Here is a 19,337-nt window from a genome sequence, read left to right on the forward strand (position 1 = left end):
ACCCACGGTTCCGCTCCAGGGGCCGGCGCGGAGCCCCTCACTCATTCCACACCCGCCCAGTGTCTGGTTTTGGGGACACAGACCCGCCCTGCTGCAGTGGCTGGAGATTAAAGACTCCCATTTGCCCCCGCAGCTGCGCTGGGAGCCCACTGCTCCAGTACCTGCGCTGGGAGCCCACTGGCTCCGGTAGCTGACACCACAGCTCAGGGACACTCCACCCTTGGTCTGCCACCAGCAGCTGGCACCAAATTCCACTCACACACACAGGGGTGTCACCAGCAGCCGGCACTTGGTCCTTGCAGCACAGAATCACAGAATCATACAATGTGTTGGGTTGGAAGGGACCTCTAAAGGCCATCTAGTCCAACCCCCTGCAGTCAGCAGGGACATGTTCAACTAGATCAAGTTGCTCAGAGCCTCATCAAGCCTGGCCTTGGATGTCTCCAGGGATGGGGCATCTACCACCTCCCTGGGCAACCTGGGCCGGTGTCTCACCACCCTCATTGTAAAGAACTTCTTCCTAATGTCTAATCTAATCTAAACCCACCCTGCTCTAGTTTAAAACTGTATGTCTTTTAACAATTAACTCCTCTACGTTTCACGCAGGTGAAATACAAACTTAGATGGTTTCCTAAGTCCTTGTTCCTTAACGCAGTTAGTCCTGAAAAGCCCTACACCAAACTTCATCATATTTTGGAAAAGGTCAGGACCCTTCCTCCAGGGGACGAGGCAGAAGCTTTGTTCTGAGCCTTGCTCTGACCGTCCTTGTCTTCACAAAGCCAGACAAGCCAACATTACTACCAGACGCAACCAAATGGTATATCCAACCCTTCTTTTTCTTCATAGTTCATGTTAGATCGTCATAGAAATGTAACCCCGTACCTTCTTATGACATTAAAAAAAAAAATTCCATGTGTTTACATGCAGTAGTCAAATTAAAAGCCTCCAAGGCTAGGAGGAGATATGGATTTGTAATTAAAAATAAAAGACTGACAATTTGAAATGAAGTAATGTTTGTGATACTCAGGAATCGAACAAGCTAAAAACATACCTGAAAATATTTTAATTATATTTTAAAATGTTCTTTCATGGCAGTAGCTTCAGTAAATTGCACTACATCAGTCCCTGCATACCATTCAAATTGCGTTCCATTTCTAGAATAATGGTTCACTAGCAAATGACAGAATACAGTTTGTTCCTAATAATTTAAAAAAAAAACAACAACAAACAAACTGTAAAACATTTATAACTACTACTAAAAAAATAACACTTCAGCCTAGATTAGAATTGCTAGCTTTAAGGAATGAAATATATTTTGTGGTGTAATATTTTTACTATGTTTTCTTGCTAATTTATACATCTCAGCAACAAGCGTGAGGTATCCTGGTGGTTGGTATAAAAGAGGATTCCAGTCTAACAATGCACGGGACTGCGGAGGTTGTCATTTACACTGCAGTAAAAGTAAATGGCAGAGTAATAAGGAATATTAGAGTTCTTACAAAAGAGTTCAAGAAATAAAAAGGAAAGAGAGAGGCTGTTATTTCCTTCTTCTGTAAGAAAGGCTACAAACACTAGATGTGCCTAACAGAAACGTCTAGTGTCATTTCTTCACTAAACAACTCGGGAAGTCAAGGTTCGAGCGGTTCAGGCTCTGGCAGATATCCCTTTCTTCCCAAATACTTAGCAGCGTTGGGGATTTTTTTAATGTACCCCTTGAGGTGAGTTGAACATATCTGGGCTTAAATATATATTAAAAAAAAATAAAATAATGAGCAACGCTTGGGGCAGAGTCCTACCACCACGAGCAGTTCTGTGAGGGGTCTGCAGAGAGGGGGCAGGAGCCGATTCCTTGTGGGCCCTGGGACCCTGCACCCACCCTGTGAGCATGGGGCCGGGGGTCCATCCCCAGCCCAGCGCTGCTGCCCGCAGGTGGTCCCTGGGCTGCCTCGTGCTCCACGGTGGCTGCAAGACCAGGCTGCTCCTTCCCTCACCACCAAGGGAAACCTCACCCGGGCATTCCTGCCTCCAGCCAGTTCAACCCCTGCCGCGGCTGGACCTTCTCGCCCTCTGTACCCCAAATTAAAGGAGCTTCTTTACTTGCCAAAGGGTTATGGATCCCAAGCTTGAAGACGCTTAGAAATAACAGTTCCAATCCCGGCTGTATCTAAATCCCTTCCAGCAACTAGTAAAGGTCCTTAGTCTATGGCATTCTTATAGGTGTCCCTGCAGTGCTGCCTCCAGCTCTGGGGCCACCAACAGCAGAAGGACACGGAGCTGTTGGAGCAGGACCAGAGGAGGCCACGGAGATTCTGGGAGGGCTGGAGCCCCTCTGCTGCGAGGACAGGCTGAGAGAGCTGGGGGGGTTCAGTCTGGAGAAGGCTCCGGGGAGACCTTCCAGCCCCTTCCAGTCCCTAAAGGGGCTCCAGGAAAGCTGAGGAGGGACTCTGGATCAGAGAGGGGCGCCATGGGACTTGGGGGAAGGGTTTTACACTGAAAGAGGGGAGACTGAGATGAGATCTCAGGCAGAAATTCATTCTGAGGGCGGTGAGCCCCTGGCCCAGGTTGCCTGGAGAAGCTGTGGCTGCCCCATCCCTGGAGGGGTTCAAGGCCAGGTTGGACGGGGCTTGGAGCAACCCAGTCGGGTGGGAGGTGTCCCTGCCCAGGGCAGGGGGTGGCACTGGGTGATCTTTAAGGTCCCTTCCAACCCAAACCATTCTGTGATTTTGTGATACTGACCCGCCTACCTGTCTCTAGAATTGCGTTGTGGGTGGAATCCTCGTTAGCGTACTCACAGTAAAAGCTGCACTGCTCATTAAAAAAAAACCAAAACTGTTAAAACCTTTATTGGTAAAATGGGATGAATATATTTCTCTACATCACAGGGCTGTTGTGATGTTAAATGAACTGAGGAATACTGAGATATGAGGTATGCAACTATACAAATAAGAGATAAATAATACATGAATAAAAAGTGGTCTGCTCAGGAGTACCACACCATAGTCAGAAGAACGACCTATGGAGAACCACCATGTAAGATGCCACACAGAACGCAGGCTTGAGAGATGATATTTAAAAGCCCCAAAGCCACACAATTCCGTGTCCTTGAGACTCCATTTAAAGCTAGAAGAACACAAAAAATCTTCATTAAATATTTTAATAACAAAGTTACAAATCCCCTTTTACTCAACTGCTCTCAAAGTACAGGGAGAAAAAAAATCCACTGCTAATGGAGTGAAAAATCAGTACTTACTACAGTCAGTAAATGCCCGGAGTCACGTCAGTACAAAGCCTGTACGAGATTACCATCAGCTTCTTTTTAATCTCCTGATAAGTGTGCCAAAAAATAACTCTTACATGGCCAGCTTCCTCCTAACGCCTTTCTGCTGCGGTAGGTACAAAATCAACAGTTACAGCCGTCGGCAACAAACCCAGCAACCCAGAACCCAACACACCCAGGCAACAACGCAACTAAAAATACTTGGCACACCTTACCTGGAACCGTCATGCAAAATTAAAACGCTGCCCCAAAACCCAGCTTTCAGAGAAAGGGGCTTCACGTCTCAGTAATTCGGTTAAAAATCTCGTACCAAAGGAGGTTGCTCATAGAGAAATCAAATTTCTCTCCAAAGCGTATTTTAATAAAGCTTGAAGTAACACCGCTTTAATCCACTTAATTTTAATAATACAAAAAAAAAAAAAAAAGGGCTGATAATTTGCAAGATTGATGATTTTGGGTGCAGCCGGAGCCGGGAGCGTTTTACAGCCCCGTCTCCCCCCCCCCGCACACCTCCCGGCGGTGCCTCAGACCGCCATGAAACCTCACGTTTTAAAACAAAAAAAAATAAAAATAAAGATGTTACCAGCGTCAGCGGCTGCGGGCGGGGAAATGGAGGGCGCAAAGGCCCCTCGGGCCCGCGGGGTCCGGACCCGCCCGGGCCGGGGCGGGCAGGCCCGGCCCCCCTCGGCCCCGCCTCCGCGGCCCGGCACTGCCGCGAGCCCTCCCCAAGATGTCGGCGTTTGCAGCCAGCCGGGTGAGCGGCCCGAGGGAGGGGGGAACGGGGAACGCTGGAGGGTGAAGAGCCGGGGGGGGAGCCGGGCGGGCGCTGCCAGCCCCCATCGGCCCCGCGGGCTCCCAGTCCGCCATCGGCCTCGCGGGCACCCTGCCTCCCCTCACGGCCTCCGAGGCGGACTCGGCTGCGCCGCCGGTGGCATGCTTTGATACGCCGTCCGTGAAAGCTGTTTGCTGAAGTACTAACCCTCCCCCTAGGAATTAAGAGCGTTCCTGCCGTAAGAAGTTGTGGGTGACCTCCCCGCCCCGGGCAGCAGGGCGGCTCACGGCTCGGGCAGCCCCCGCTGCGCGCCCGCCCGCCCCCGGCTCCCCGCCCGGCTCCTGAACTGGGGGAAGGGTGAAGGGCGCTGGGACGGGGCGGCTGGGCAGCCGTCCCTCCTTCCCTCAGACAGCCGCGTCTGTCTCTCCTTCCCCGGGGCAGCCGTTTGCTCCCCTCAGACAGCCATGTCCCTCCTTTCCCCGGGCAGCCGTTTGCTCCTCTCAGACAGCCGCGTCCGTCCCTCCTTCCCTCAGACAGCCGTGTCCCTTCTTCCTTCCTTCAGGCAGCCATGTCCCTCCTTCCTTCCTTCAGGCAGCCGTGTCTGTCCCTCCGTCCCCCGGGTAGCCGTGTCCCTCCTTCCCTCTGGCAGATGCGTCCATCCTTCCCTCAGACAGCCATGTCCCTCCTTTCCCCGGGCAGCAGCTGTGTCCATCCTTCTCTCAAGCAGCCATTTTCTTCCCTCGGGCAGACATGTCCTTCCCTCGGGCAACCGTGTCCCTCCATCCCTCAGACAGCCATGTCCCTCCTTCCTTCAGACAGCCGTGTCCTTCCCTTGGGCAACCGTGTCCATCCTTCCCTCAGACAGCCATGTCCCTCCTTCCCTCTTTCAACATGGTCTCCCAAAGCATCCTCACAGGGAAGCTTCGAAAGTGTGGGTTAGGTGACTGGACACTGGGGTGGATTGAAAACTGGTTGAAAGACAGAGCTCAGAGGGTTGTGATTAGGGGCGCAGAGTCCAGTCGGAGGTCAGTGACGAGTGGTGTTCCCCAGGGGTCAGTTCAATACATTCATCAATGACCTGGATGAAGGGACAGACTCAGCAAGTTTGCCAATGACACAAAGCTGGGGGGGGGGGGGTGGCTGACACACCGGAAGGCTGTGCCGCCATCCAGAGAGACCTGGACAGGCTGGAGAGTTGGGCAGAGAGGAACCTTATGAAATTCAACAAGGGCAAGTGCAGGGTGCTGCACCTGGGGAGGAATAACCCCATGCACCAGGACAGGTTGGGGGCTGACCTGCTGGAGAGCAGCTTGGTGGAAAGAGACCTGGGAGTCCTGGTGGACAACAGGATGACCATGAGCCAGCAATGGGACCTTGTGGCCAAAAAGACCAATGGCATCCTGGGGTGCATCAAGAAGAGCGTGGCCAGCAGGTGGAGGGAGGTCATCCTCCCCCTCTACTCTGCCTTGGTGAGGCCGCACCTGGAGCGCTGTGTCCAGTTCTGGGCTCCCCGGTTCAAGAAGGACAGGGAACTGCTGGAGAGGGTGCAGCAAAGGGCTACCAAGATGCTGAGGGGACTGGAAGACCTCTCTTATGAAGAAAGGCTGAGGGATTTGGGTCTCTTCAGTCTGGAAAAAAGACGGCTGAGGGGGGATCTTATCAACGCTTATAAATACTTAAAGGATGGGTGTTAGGAGGATGGGGCCAGGCTCTTTTCAGTGGTGCCCGGGGACAGGCACAAACTTAAGCATAGGAAGTTCCACCTAAACATGAGGAGGAACTTCTTGACTTTGAGGGTGGCAGAGCCCTGGCACAGGCTGCCCAGGGAGGTGGTGGAGTGTCTGTCTCTGGAGACATTCCAAACCCGCCTGGGCGCATTCCTGTGCGACCTGCTCTAAGGTGACCCTACTCTAGCATGGGGGTTGGACTAGATGATCTCCAGAGGGCCCTTCCAGCCCCTACAATTCTGTGATTCTGTGATTCCCTCAGACAGCCGTGTCCCTCCTTTCCTCACGCAGCTGTGTCCTTCCCTTGGGAAACTGTGTCCATCCTTCCCCCGGGCAACCATGTCCATCCTTCCCTTGGGCAGTTGCGTCCTTCCCTTGGGCAGCCGTGTCCATCCTTCCCTCAGGCAGCCATGTCCTTCCCTTGGGCAGCAGCTGTGTCCTTCAACGCGGCCAAGCGCTGGGTCCTGCACTTGGGTCACATCGACCCCATGATTGCCTCAGGCCGGGGGCAGAGTGGCTGGAGAGCTGCCCGGCAGAAAAGGACCTGGGGGTGTTGGTCGACAGCTGGCTGAGTATGAGCCAGCAGCGTGGCCAGGTGGCCAAGGCGGCCAGCAGCATCCTGGCCTGTGTCAGCAATAGTGTGGCCAGCAGGACTGGGGCAGTGATGGTCCCCTTGTACTAGGCACTGGTGAGGCCCCACCTCGAGGGCTGTGTCCAGTTTTGGCCCCTCACGACTAGAGAGACATTGAGGTGCTGGAGCGTGTCCAGAGAAGGGCAACGGAGCTGGTGAGGGATCTGGAGCACAAGTCTGGTGAGGAGTGGCTGAGGGAGCTGGGGGTGTTCAGCCTGGAGAAAAGGAGGCTGAGGGGAGACCTTCTCGCTCTCTACAGCTCCCTGAAAGGAGGGGGTAGCCAGGGGGGTCGGTCTCTTCTCCCAAGGAACAGGCCATGGGACAAGAGGAAACAGCCTCAAGTTGCACCAGGGGAGGTTTAGGATGGATATTGGGGAAAATTTCTCCACTGAAAGGATTATCAAGCATTGGAACAGGCTGCCCAGGGCAGTGGTGGAGTCACCATCCCTGGAGGGATTTAAAAGCCGGGCAGACATGGTGGTGAGGGACATGGGTTAGTGGTGGTTTTGGCAGTGTTGGATTAATGGTTGGACTCAATGATCTTAAAGGTCCCTTCGAACGGAGACAATGCTATGATTCTAAGATTCCTTCCCTCGGGCAGCCTTGCCATGTCCCCCGGTGGGACGCAGATGCTTCCCAAAGCGTCACAGTGATGCTGGAGGTCAGAGAAGGCAGCTCCACCTGACGGCAGCCGGTCCCTCACAGACCAAGGGTGATGCTTTGGGCATCAGTGGTTGGAGTTCAGCCCCCACCAACCATCGTGCCGCGGCCGCATTTCCAAGGGTGGCAGAGCTGGTGTAATGCGCGAGGAGTTGGCTTTGAGCATGGCCACCGGCGACATTGGCCACTGGGGACTTGTCGCTGAATCCACCCAACGACAGGGAGGTTGGCAGAGCGGGCAGGTCGTTGCCCAAATCCCTACATGTTGTGAACTGTGGTCCTTTGTCACCCCTTTGTGCCACCTCCAGGTATGAACCCCCCTCTCCAATCCGTATTTCTATTTGTTGGGGGCAGTGTTGGGTGTTGGGTGTTTTCAGAGTAACCGTCAGTGTTGCCCACCACTCAGGTACGAAAACCATGATCGACTTGGGTTTTCTAGCATGAATTTGGCAGCTTCTTTCTTGTAGGGTGTCACCTTTAGCATTATATTGAATTTAGGACTTTTGCTAGTTTAGACAAAACTTTTTGGTGACAAAGTTATATGGGACTGGGTCATCCTTAATTAAAAAAAAAAAGTCATTACAATTACCTGGCTTTTCCTCAACCTTATCTTCTTGTCTGTTTCCAGGTAAAATAAGGTATGAAAAGTTGGGAGGACTGAGGTCTCTCTAGGTGTTTGTGGGTATTGTTTGATTGGTTTGTTTTTTTCTATGTAGTGGTGGTAACAGTTAGGTAAGAAAGCTGAGGCAAGAAGGTAAAACTTAGGTGAGAAAGCAACGTACCGTTTTGTAATGGCTGTGGCTTGGGAAAACTCCAGATGAGTAATACATTGCCTACTGGAAAATACAATCCTGAACCATTAATACACTCACTTACCTCTTCAGTATTCAGAGCTTCTACGCCTAGCAGTGGTCTTCCTGCATTTCTTCACCTTTTAGCTTTATAGATGTTTTCGGTATTTTCTGAAAATACTTCTTTTTCGCTGTGTTGATACTTGTCATTGCCCGTGTTCTTCATGCTTCGTTCTGCAGTTGTGCTGCAGCCGGGCTAGTGGCTTTAGGAGACTTGAGCTGCAAAGATCTTACACCTCATCTTCTCTTTCTCTTTAGCAGATGCTCCGAACCATTGCAGGCCACGGATGGAGAGCACGTTCTAGTAAACCTGCTCAAAACGTACACATAAGCAAACCTGGAGCTGGCTTTAGCTTTGGTAAGTACTGCAGTTTTTACAAGAAGTACAATGCTTAAGGACAAATTGCAGTGTTAGGAAAAAACCAAACCAACTGTATTGCCGTTTGGCATGAATTTACAATGAAGGTGTTTATTCTGAATAGATTTCTATTCTTTTTTTTAAAAGTGTTCGCAAACCAAAATTATGTTTTTCTCCAGGTATGCGTGTGATATTTATGAGATTTTCTTCCTTTTTAAACTAACATCTGTCTTGAGCTTTTTTCATTGCCAAAGTTGCCTTAGCTTTGCATAATTATCTCATGCTGGCTTTTAAAACGTTAAAATAACTGTATGTAGCCTTAGTTGAACTTGATTGTAAAGAATTCATCCTCATCTTGGTGTATTATGTATGTAAAAGTGAATTTAGTGGGTCAGCAGGTAGATGTTTGGAACTGGGTAGCCAGAACTGTCAAATAAGGAACATTTATCTGCCTCCGTCTCCTTCATTCAATTAGCACAGCCAGCTTCTCATTTCTGTTGGTACTGCATTTTATGGTACATGGTACGTCCTTCTGCATTTTCAGTATTTTGTGAATAATTGCGTCAGAAGTAATTAAGTGCACTGTACATGTTCGTTAGAGATGAGTGGAGGTTTTCTCCAGACGAAGGAGGAAGCTGAGCTTCTCTGGTTTCTGGAGAGGCCCAGGACGGTGGGTCCTCACAGTTTGAATTGTCCTGGAAGGACCTGAGACTTGTCGTGTTTTTTTTTCTTTTCTCACAGTCTGACAACTGGCAGAGAATACAGAATTTGTGACTTTATTTTTTACTTTTCTTTTTTTAATAGAACTTACTGATGAACAGAAAATTTGCTTTGGAGGAAATTATTCCTGTTGCTGCACAGTATGACAAAACTGGAGAGGTAAATTTACCATAGAGTAGAGGAAAAATAGATTTTTATCTTAACCTGTGTAAAATTTAAAACATCAACTGTGATGAATCAGGCAGTGACATTCCCTCTCTATTTCAGTATCCTCTTCCGCTCATAAAACGGGCCTGGGAACTCGGTCTTATAAATTCACACATACCAGAAAGCTGTGGTAAGTAAACATTCTTTTTAATCTGTAAAATGAAACAAAGAAAAGGCCTTGGAGGATTTTTATATGTGTAATTATGCGTTCTGTATAAAATGAAGAGTTGCATGCTTGAGCACTGTAAATTTAATCAGTAGGCGGGTTGACACATACAAATGTTATTAGGGGTGGATGTAATCCGGCAACAAATTAGACAGATCACGATTTAGTAACTTACAACCAGTTTTTCTACCACAATTACAACTGACTGATGTTCCCCTGGTGCACCGCCTCAGCTGTGGAGGCAGAGAAATTGGAAAGTCGTATTTTGATCTAGTCTCTGACGCAGGCTGCAGCAATTTAAGAGTTTTTTCCAGAAGGACAGTTTTCCAGTTTCGGTGACATGAGGTACAGCTGTGCTTTGGCAGTGCTTGGGTATGTGACTGACCAGGGTAAAAAATGTTAAAATTTTTAGATTTTCTTTATTGCATCTGTATTGTGTGAAAAAGAATTTGTGGAAATGTCCATAGCAGACCCTATTTTTTTTTTTGAAGACTCATCAGAGTGTATAACTTGTATCAAAAATGTAATTAATGAGGCTAAGGCACAAAGAGACGAAAGGAGCAATTGTGATGATGACATTTACTCCATCACAAATTCTAGGGAAACTCACGGCTGAAATAGCTGGATTATTGCAATGTGTAATCGCTCCGTTATTAAATTAAAACTTAAAAGTGACAAATTGGACACCATTTACAGGCTCTCCCGAGGGAGAGCTGGGAAAATACCAATGAGCCTGATACGCCGTGTAAATAACGAACACATAAGGTGAAGTACAGCTAGAGTGGACATACACAAACGAAGGGTTTTTGTAAAAGGAAGTCATGGCACAAAAAATAATTAGGGTTCTCTGAAGTAGCTAATAAGTGTGTGAACAGGAGCTGCCTGCTTGGTATAAAAATGCTGGAACTTCCAAAATGAATTTGAAAAATCATCAGGTTTCACAGCAGAAAAATCAGCGGCATGGTCTTGTTGGTGCTTGTGCTATTTGGAATATCTAGAAATAATCTGGAAAAGGACATCAATAGTGAGGCCACAGAGTTTACTGATGATCCTAAATTATTCAGTATAGGAAAGGTGAGGCTGGTGCAAAGAGCTGTAGAGAAGGTTGTGAAACCAGGTGACTGTTAAAACGGCAGATGGAAATTCAAAATAGGAAAAATGATGCACACAAGGAAGGAAAGAAGCAATCCAAACTTCCTAAATAAAACAGTGTCTTCTGAACAAGTTACTACCTCTAAAAAAAAAAAAAACAAAAAAAAAAGAAGATATTTTTGGGGTTATAATATATAGTTTGTTGAAGATGTCAGCATGATGCCCAGAAGTGGTCAAAACCGTAACTGTAAGGTCAGAAATTAAGGAGGGAATGACAAAAAAAAAGCAGAAGCCATAATTCTGCTGCTGCTTGAATCCAGACTGCTCTTGCCTCTTTAATGTGTTGATCCTTCCACCCCAAAAGGGTGTTGTGGGAGTGGAGAAGGTTCCTAAACGGATGACAAAGATGATAAAAGACAGAGAACAGCTTCTGTGTGAGAAACACCTGAAACGCCAGTGTCATGGAGTGCGTGAAGAGGGATCCATGGCTCGTTGTCCCCTTCACACAACCAGAAGGCAGCAAACGAAGGCAGCAGGCTCAGGATAAACGAAAGGAGATGGTTTTACGCTCAGTGCAGGGTTAATTTGGGAAACTCATTACCCCTGGATGATACCGATGCTAAAATTGTACACAGGTTCAAAAAGAGGCCGGGCAAATTCACAGAAGTGTCTATCAGGGGTTAGCTGACAAAGACACCGAAGATCCTTTTGGCTGAGGAAGTCACCTGAAGGCTGGGGAAAATATTTTGAGGGAGTATTGCTGTAGTGTTACTGTATTTTTATGCACTTCCCAAAGTGTTGGCTTGTGTCAGAAACAGACCACTGGGTTGGTTTTCTGACCAATACAGATGCTTTGGGTTTTTATTTCTAAGCGCTGTGGTAGCCCCTGTGGCCCTTTCTCTGCTTCATAAGAACTCTTAAAAAAATTCTCAGATGTAAAGTAGTCAAAAGATTCCAGTGGTACATTCTTGCCGTTCAGTGCAACATGGCCCACAGCAAGAAGGCAAGCAGCCTGGCACGGCGAGCTGTCCTTCCAAAGTCACCTGTTAACTAATCTGACGAAACTTCATTTAGAAAGCTTGGATGGGAAGGCCTAATCGAACACCGTGCTCAATTAAATGGACGTGGGGGAATGTGTTTTTGATAAGTAAATTTTGTAAATCACTGATACCATAATGGTATCAGTGGGTTGGGGTGGGTTGAGAATGGTTTGGGTCGGAAGGGACCTTAAAGACCATCTAGTGCCACCCCCTGCCCTGGGCAGGGACACCTCCCACCAGCCCAGGTTGCTCCAAGCCCCGTCCAACCTGGCCTTGAACCCCTCCAGGGATGGGGCAGCCACAGCTTCTCTGGGCAGCCTGAGCCAGGGGCCCAAGTTCCACTTTTAACTAATTTTAGTCAAATATTTCAACTGTAGGTGGCCTTGGCCTCGGCAGTTTTGAAGCCTGCCTTATTACGGAAGAGTTAGCCTATGGATGTACGGGCGTCCAAACGGCCATCGAGGCGAACTCCCTCGGGGTGAGTTCTGTCTTTTCTTACCTCCTCTAAACTAGAAGCAGTGCCCTTTGAAAAGGTGAATGAATGGTCCATTTTCTTGCAGCAAATGCCAGTAATCATTGCGGGAAATGAGCAGCAGCAGAAGAAATACTTAGGAAGAATGACAGAGGAGCCAATGATGTGTGTAAGTATAGCTTAGGAACACTGTGGAATGTTCCTAAATCATATTAATCAGGTTGGTTGGTTTGTTTGTTTAAAATACTGATACCTACTCACAACTTAGCCTGTTTTAGTTTGTAAATTAACAGTGGTATTTACTGAAAGACAAGGAATATTGAACTAGATATATTCAATAAGCAAATGGAAGATGTTACCTGGAAAACTATCCTAAGTCACTTACTGAAAATTAATACCTTTCATTTCCCTTTCAAGAGAAGGTGTAGGAGTTTAAGAAAAATGCAAGGCTTATGTGAGCACACACTCAACTCAGATGGGCGTTAAACTGCAGTTACGAACCTTAAATATTACCTAAGCAGTACTTGTTACACGGGAAGGAGTAAAGATTCACGTGCAATGGGTTAAAATCTGAACAACTAAGCCTCATAAAATGGAGCGCACAGTAACCGTAGAATGTTACCCTGTGCTCTTATTTTCAGATTTTAGAGATCCTTAGCTTTTCTATCAGAGTTTGCGAAGCATGAGGAAGTGATGACTTGTTAAAAAGTACAGAATGGTCCTGTATATCATTAAAGTAAAAGACAATTTTAAGTATTATTATGGATTTATAAGGAAAATTAACCTTAGCGTGTTTGGATTCTTGCTCAGACAGCTGTTGGGGTTGTTTGCTGTCATATTTTGGTGTTCTCCGTGCAGTTAATTTAAAACCTTTGCAGGTCAGTTTGGTGCATGTAATTCTGCAATAATTTGTGGTTGCTTAAAATGAAAATTTTTATTCCTCCAGATTTTGTGTTTTGTTTTCTTTTAGGCTTACTGTGTAACAGAGCCCGGAGCAGGCTCTGATGTGGCTGGGATAAAAACAAAGGCTGAGAAGAAAGGAGATGAATACGTTATTAATGGCCAGAAGATGTGGATCACAAATGGTGGGAAAGCAAACTGGTGTGTTGACTTTTGACTCACCTTCCACTTTCTGTTATTCTGTTCTATACTGACATGTGTCATTCCCCCCCCACAACCCAAGGTAGATGCTGGTGTTTCTTTAAAGATCTGCTATAAATCCGAACGCTCATTATGTTTCATCGCACTGCGCTTTAATCAGTGACCACTTTATCAGGACAAGGTATGAGAAAGCAGTCCCAAGTGCTGTGCAGTGCCTAAAAAGGAAACTGAGCGATGACAAGACTCCCTTCAAAAATGCCTCTCAAATTTTGCTGCTATCAAACAAAATCAATTCCGCTTTCTCTTCAGGGAAGGGCAGCAGCAGTATGAGTTAACTCGCAAAGTGCTCGAGAGGCTCATGTTACCAGCGACCTTGCTTTGTGAGTGTGCTGACCCGGACCAGTTGCTTCTGATTCTACTGGAAACATCTCTCACTTTTAGTGAAGATAGGCAACACCACAGTCCGGGAGTTTGTCTTTCATTTTCTTAAGGAAAGATATTTTCCAAGTGTCAAAGAATCCAGATTTTGCTGTGGTGCCTATGGATCGTGCTTTACAATATCGACCTCTTTCATCATGTCTCACATAAGATCGTGCTCATCCCCAACACATAAATTCTTTCGAATTCAAGAGGAAAAACTTTATACATTTATGGATAAAGCTGAATTTTCTCGTTATTTATTTCCTGGTTTAAGGCAGAACCATCAAAGAGAATCTACCAGCTATCTTTTCATCTTACTGAACACCATAAATGTGATTTACAACTGTTTAACTTCTAACAGAAAAAAACTTACTTAAAGCTTATACTGAGAAGAATAAAATTATGATGTTTGAAATCAAGAGGATAACATAACATTCTGTAAGCAATACTGTATTTCCTAAATAACAATTTTCACGTCTGTGCTGTGAATGCGTTTCTTTTGTACTATTTGTGAAGCTGATCGTATTATTAAGACTTGGATTACATGGAAAAGGTGCAGAACCTTTGCACGTTGATCTGAAGTAATTTTTTTAAATCTTGACTTTTGTGGTAAGAGGTGCACTGCCACTTCCTCTCCCTCACTCCCTTTCGCTTTATTTTTGGAAGGTCCAAGAAAGAAGGGTTGTTAACTTACTGATAGATGTATTATATGGTACAAACGCACATAAAAATATTTAACATACGAGCTAAAAAAGTATCTGCTTGTTAATTGTGAGGATAAACTGACTCCCTTCTTCTTTGTTTTCCACTAGGTATTTTTTGCTAGCTCGTACCGATCCAGACCCAAAAGCTCCTGCAAGCAAAGCCTTTACTGGATTCATTGTGGAAGCAAATACCCCTGGAATCCAAATTGGAAGAAAGGTGAGCAGCGATCTCTGATTTGACAAGCCAGGAATTACTATTCACTTCCAAATCCGTAATGCATCAAATTGCCATCAAAGAAAAAAGCCTGTTAAGCCACCGAATGTTTTCATGTGCTCAATGATCTTTCCATTTCCACAGCACACAGAAACTATTCATGAGACGTACTTAGTAATTACATTAGTTCAGATAAGGAATTACTCAGAGTGGTCTCAAGTAAGATGACTTTGCAGAGCTGCAAAAGAATCTTTGCCACCCACTTAATTGACAAGTGCCAATTAAAATGAAGTAGCAAGCCTTGAAAGTGTAAGCAGCAAGGTGGACAACTAACCGTAAACATGGCGTGCTTTAATGTTAGCTTCTCCTGCTCAGGGAACGGGCCTCTGAGACACTGGGCGAGTTCTTGTTTGAGGGGGGAAAGAAAGAAAGAAAGGAAAGAAAGGAAAGAAAGGAAGAAAGGAAGAAAGGAAGAAAGAAAGAAAGAAAGAAAGAAAGGAAGGAAGGAAGAAAGAAAGAAAAGAAGGAGAAAGAAAGAAGAAAGTACTATTTTTGGTAGCAGGGAAAATTGGACATTGAACATTAGGAAAGGAGTCGGAAATCTTGAACATCTCATTTATTTATTTGTGTGTTTGTAGTGCAGCTGCATTTTACTACTGCCTGCGTTTTAGGTTCTTTACTTTTTCCTCTCTCATCTCAAAAGGATATAATTGAACTAGAAAAACACAAACGAGTGATTACAGCTACAGAATTAATTTCACAAACGAAGAAAGTAAACTGCCCGGCTTTGAGAAATAAAGGGCATGCGGATCAGTAAATGCAGAACTAGTATTTGGTGTGTATGTGGTGATTTTTAGATAAAAATGTAGTGTTTGACGGGGGCGGGGAGGGGGGAGCTTTCTTTATGCTTTGAGGAAACTAAGGAATGAAAACGTGTTGTACCTTGGAAGAATGTAATTTAGTTGCCCGTCTGTAAACTTCCCTTTTCAGGAAATGAACATGGTTCAGCGCTGCTCTGATACAAGGGGTATTGTCTTTGAAGACGTAAGAGTGCCAAAAGAAAACGTGTTAATAGCTGAAGGAGCTGGCTTCAAGATCGCAATGGGAGCTTTTGATAAGACCAGACCACCTGTAAGTATCAGAAATAAGTTACTTCATAAATATGATAGGAATTTCTGATTTTCACTCTGTACTGTGTTTAATTCAGGTAGCAGCTGGTGCTGTTGGGTTGGCAAAAAGAGCGCTCGATGAAGCTACTAAATATGCTTTGGAGAGAAAAACCTTTGGGAAACCAATTGTTGAAGTAAGTTAAATATATGAAAATGAATATATCGAAAAGCTCTGTTTTCATACCAGATGCACTACTAGTGAATTTTCAAGGTCATTCCTTGATATTTAGTATGTGTGATTTATTATCTCTGCCATTGCTTGTTTTCAAGTGCATAGGTCAGTGCTATCTAAGTAAATGTAGCTTTGCAGTAACTCCTGGGATTCTTCAATAATTTATTAATGACAATAGTAAAATCACAAAGCAAACTCTGCCCCAAACCCTGAAACTTGTGGACTGTCAGGCCATACTTAAGTTCTTCAACGCTAATGCACAGGGAAGTTCAGGGAAGGAAAAAACCTCCTTGCGGTACGTGAAACAAGACTCAACGGTATTAAGACTAATAGAACACATCGCTGGTCACGCTGCTTACCAGGCCGAAAGAAATACCAATAAACATCAAACTAAATACAGATCTCATAAAAAGTAAAGCACAACTTCATAATTCAGTACTTGATCTCTGTGACTACATGAATTTTAGAATTAAAAGTCTAATTCAACATACAGTTATGAGAGCCTGATCCAAATTCGGTACAACTCCTCAAGTCGAATCTCCCCAGCGTGTTAAATTTGCAAACTAAGAAATTGAGAAGACTGTATTCTTCTCGGATGCCGTGGAATTTTCAGCGGGCGGTGTTAACCCAGTGCATTCCATCACCCGCAGCACCAAGCAGTGTCTTTCATGCTTGCTGAAATGGCCATGAAGGTGGAGCTGGCTCGCATGGCTTACCAGCGAGCTGCCTGGGAGGTGGACGCTGGTCGCAGGAACACCTACTACGCCTCCATTGCAAAGGCCTTCGCTGGAGACGTCGCCAACCAAGTGGCTACAGACGCAGTGCAGATTTTTGGAGGGAACGGATTTAATACCGAATATCCTGTAGAAAAACTAATGAGAGATGCTAAAATCTACCAGGTAAGTAAACAAGAGAACGTCATCTTTATAGTAATGCATCCATGTTATATAAAACAAACTAATGGCTGCTTACTTGCAATCATGATATACGTATATAAAAAAAGTTTCATGGATGAGAGCAATAATCCATTTAAAGAAAGGGCGTTCAAGTCAGGCAAATTCTTTCATGCAAAACTCTTTGCGTTAGATCAATAACTTGACCCACGCAAGATAAATAAAGTTTGTGGTGTGGGTTTGTTTTTCTGATGTGGTAACTCTCGGACTCGAGAATTCTTGCACTCGATTCAAATTCTTGCACTCTTCGTTCCAAAGCTTTTGGACCCGTAGGAAACAACACTGCAGAGAACACTGATGAAAACAGCAATGCGTGCTGGGGGGTTCTGTAAGTGCAGGTGGTTTATGTATGTTCTCGTCATCGCTTCTTGCTGTGCTTTAACACTTCTGTCTGAAACTCTGGTGTCATAAGCCGGGCAGATTACTTCAGTGAAGATATCACCAGCGCTGTGTGTCATGGAGTAATTATCTTGCACGTATTAGCAGAGGTGTGACACAGCCCGGAGCGCTGCGCCTTTTTTTTAAAAAAAAAACCAAAAAACAAACAACAAAACTCAACAGCAAAATGTGCTCATATTTACTGATGTTTAGCCCGTAGTCACCCATAATCCCCAAATCTTTTTCTGCAGTTTTATTACCAGGAAATTATTCGATGTCGTAATTCTGCTCTTAGCAAATACTAAGCTACAGTGCTTTATTCAGCAAACGCGATTTAATTATGTTCAGGAAACCCGGTAATTTTGTATCTTTTCACCTCTTTCTGACATTACTAGTGACCGGATAAAACATATAAAAATAGACGATATCAAGAAATGCATGTGGCCTGTGCTCTGTAATGTTGGTTGTAACCGCTGCCATCCGTGAGATTCTGGGTGGTTGAAGTTTCTCTTACAGCTGACTTTAAAATGAAAAGTATTCTCACTGGCCACGAATTTTTCTGTTCTAGGATAGAAAACTGCTGTTTTGGAATCAAAAGGTTCTTAGCCCTAATTGCGCTCCTGCAAGCGAGGAAATGAATGAGCAACTGAACTTTGTTATGATCGGGCTTTTTTTCCTGGGGGGTTCCATATGTTTCTAGAGAAAGAGGGTGGGAGGGTTAGAAGTTTTATTTGAAAGCTGAAACTCATTTTACAGGATCCCAGTTACTTAGAGTTTCCATTACACTGATCCGTCATGAATGCCTGGCTAGATAGACTTTTTTGGTTTTGATTGTTCAAATTAATCAGATTTAGTATTACTTTTTTTTTTGGTGTTTTTCTGCTCCCCTTCATTCCCAAAAGAATACAGGAAAGGCTTTTGTCTTTACAATTATTTCATCCGTGTCTCTTGATTGCGCATCACTATATTTCTGCCCAGTTCCAGACGGTAAATGCTTTTGGCCGTATGTTTCCTGTAAAGAAACTTTGTTTTCCACCTGTTCTTTTCTGCCGTATATTTGGTATTTGTCAGGGTGACACAGTTGTGCTGCGGCGCTTACTGGTGACACTCTTACACGTCCAGGCTGTGCTCTGGGCGTCTGTCTGGCCGCAGATCCAGGCTGCTGGGACAGGCCCTCGTGACTTAACTTCTCCAATTCAGAAAACTTCCCGTCTTTAATTGGCAGGGATTCTTGCAGCTACTCCCATCGCCTTACGAACCAAACCCCTTTGTAAAGCCTAAATTAGGTATTTTCTTCCCCGGATAAGACATTTTCCCCATTGTTCTTCACCCACTGTGTCCATTAATTTCCTGAGAGCCTTCCTGAGCTTTGATGGGGGCGTGTGAGAGCATGACTGTCTCTCCATGTCTCCTCTGGGATTAGCCCACTGTCATTACTCAAGCCATGCTGGATTTTTTTTCGGTTTTCTCTGTCTTTCTGCACACACTAATCGACATCGGATTAGTGCTACCAAAGGCTTACAAGCGTAGGAAGACCCGTTAAAATATTTTCTTAAAAAATGATCAGCTATCGTTACTTTAATTCCACTTTGCAGATTTATGAGGGAACTGCTCAGATCCAAAGGATGATCATCGCTCGTGAACACGTTGGCAAATACAAGGCTTAAAGATGTGTTTCAAGCACGGCTGGCGCCGCTGTAGTCCTGTGTTCTCATGGAAGAAGACTTTTGTGCAGTCCAATTAGAAAGGCCTGGAAAAACGCCTTTTCCTTCGAAATCTTTCTGTTGCCTATGCAATTAAGCAGCACTTCTGTACTCCCCGCCCCTTCCCTCACTTCGTGCCTCCTGACTAGCAAACTTGGTGTTTTCTAAACGTTTCTGAATTCCAAAGTGATTGGTGGTCGTCTTTCCCCACTCACTCTCTTTCACTCAGATCTTTGGCTTTTGGTGGGAGAAGAGGTAAACACCTTCCCTGGAAAATTTATACGATCAAAAAAGTGCACAAAATTCAGATTTTTTTTTAATTTCTCTTTTTTTGGTCTGTGAAGGAATTGGATTTTAGGTGTTTCTGTATTGTTTATAATGATACAGTTTTGCTCCCCCTCCTTTAGCCCTGGAGTTTGGGCGGATTTCAAATTAATAAATCTCAGGGAAATCTAAAAAAGCGGTTCTGCTTCCTCGGGAATGCCATGCTGCAGCACATGGTCTCTACATCACCACTTGCTAAAATAAATATGCTTACAGTGGGGGTTTG

General features: G+C 45.4%; 1 long non-coding RNA gene and 1 pseudogene across 1 annotated transcript; one reads left to right on the forward strand and one right to left on the reverse strand.

The window, feature by feature from the left end:
• Positions 1 to 2,827: 2,827 nt before the first annotated feature.
• On the reverse strand, positions 2,828 to 3,834 carry LOC134509747 (uncharacterized). Its single transcript, XR_010069400.1, has 2 exons — positions 3,251 to 3,834; positions 2,828 to 3,120 (listed from the first exon to the last, which is right to left on the reverse strand). It is a non-coding gene; the product is annotated as an uncharacterized LOC134509747 (long non-coding RNA).
• A 118-nt stretch (positions 3,835 to 3,952) lies between these two features.
• On the forward strand, positions 3,953 to 19,329 carry LOC134509694 (medium-chain specific acyl-CoA dehydrogenase, mitochondrial-like; annotated as a pseudogene).
• Positions 19,330 to 19,337: the final 8 nt, after the last annotated feature.

The sequence above is a fragment of the Chroicocephalus ridibundus genome, unplaced genomic scaffold (assembly GCF_963924245.1).
Source record: "Chroicocephalus ridibundus unplaced genomic scaffold, bChrRid1.1 SCAFFOLD_26, whole genome shotgun sequence".
Classification (NCBI taxonomy): Eukaryota; Metazoa; Chordata; class Aves; order Charadriiformes; family Laridae; genus Chroicocephalus; species Chroicocephalus ridibundus.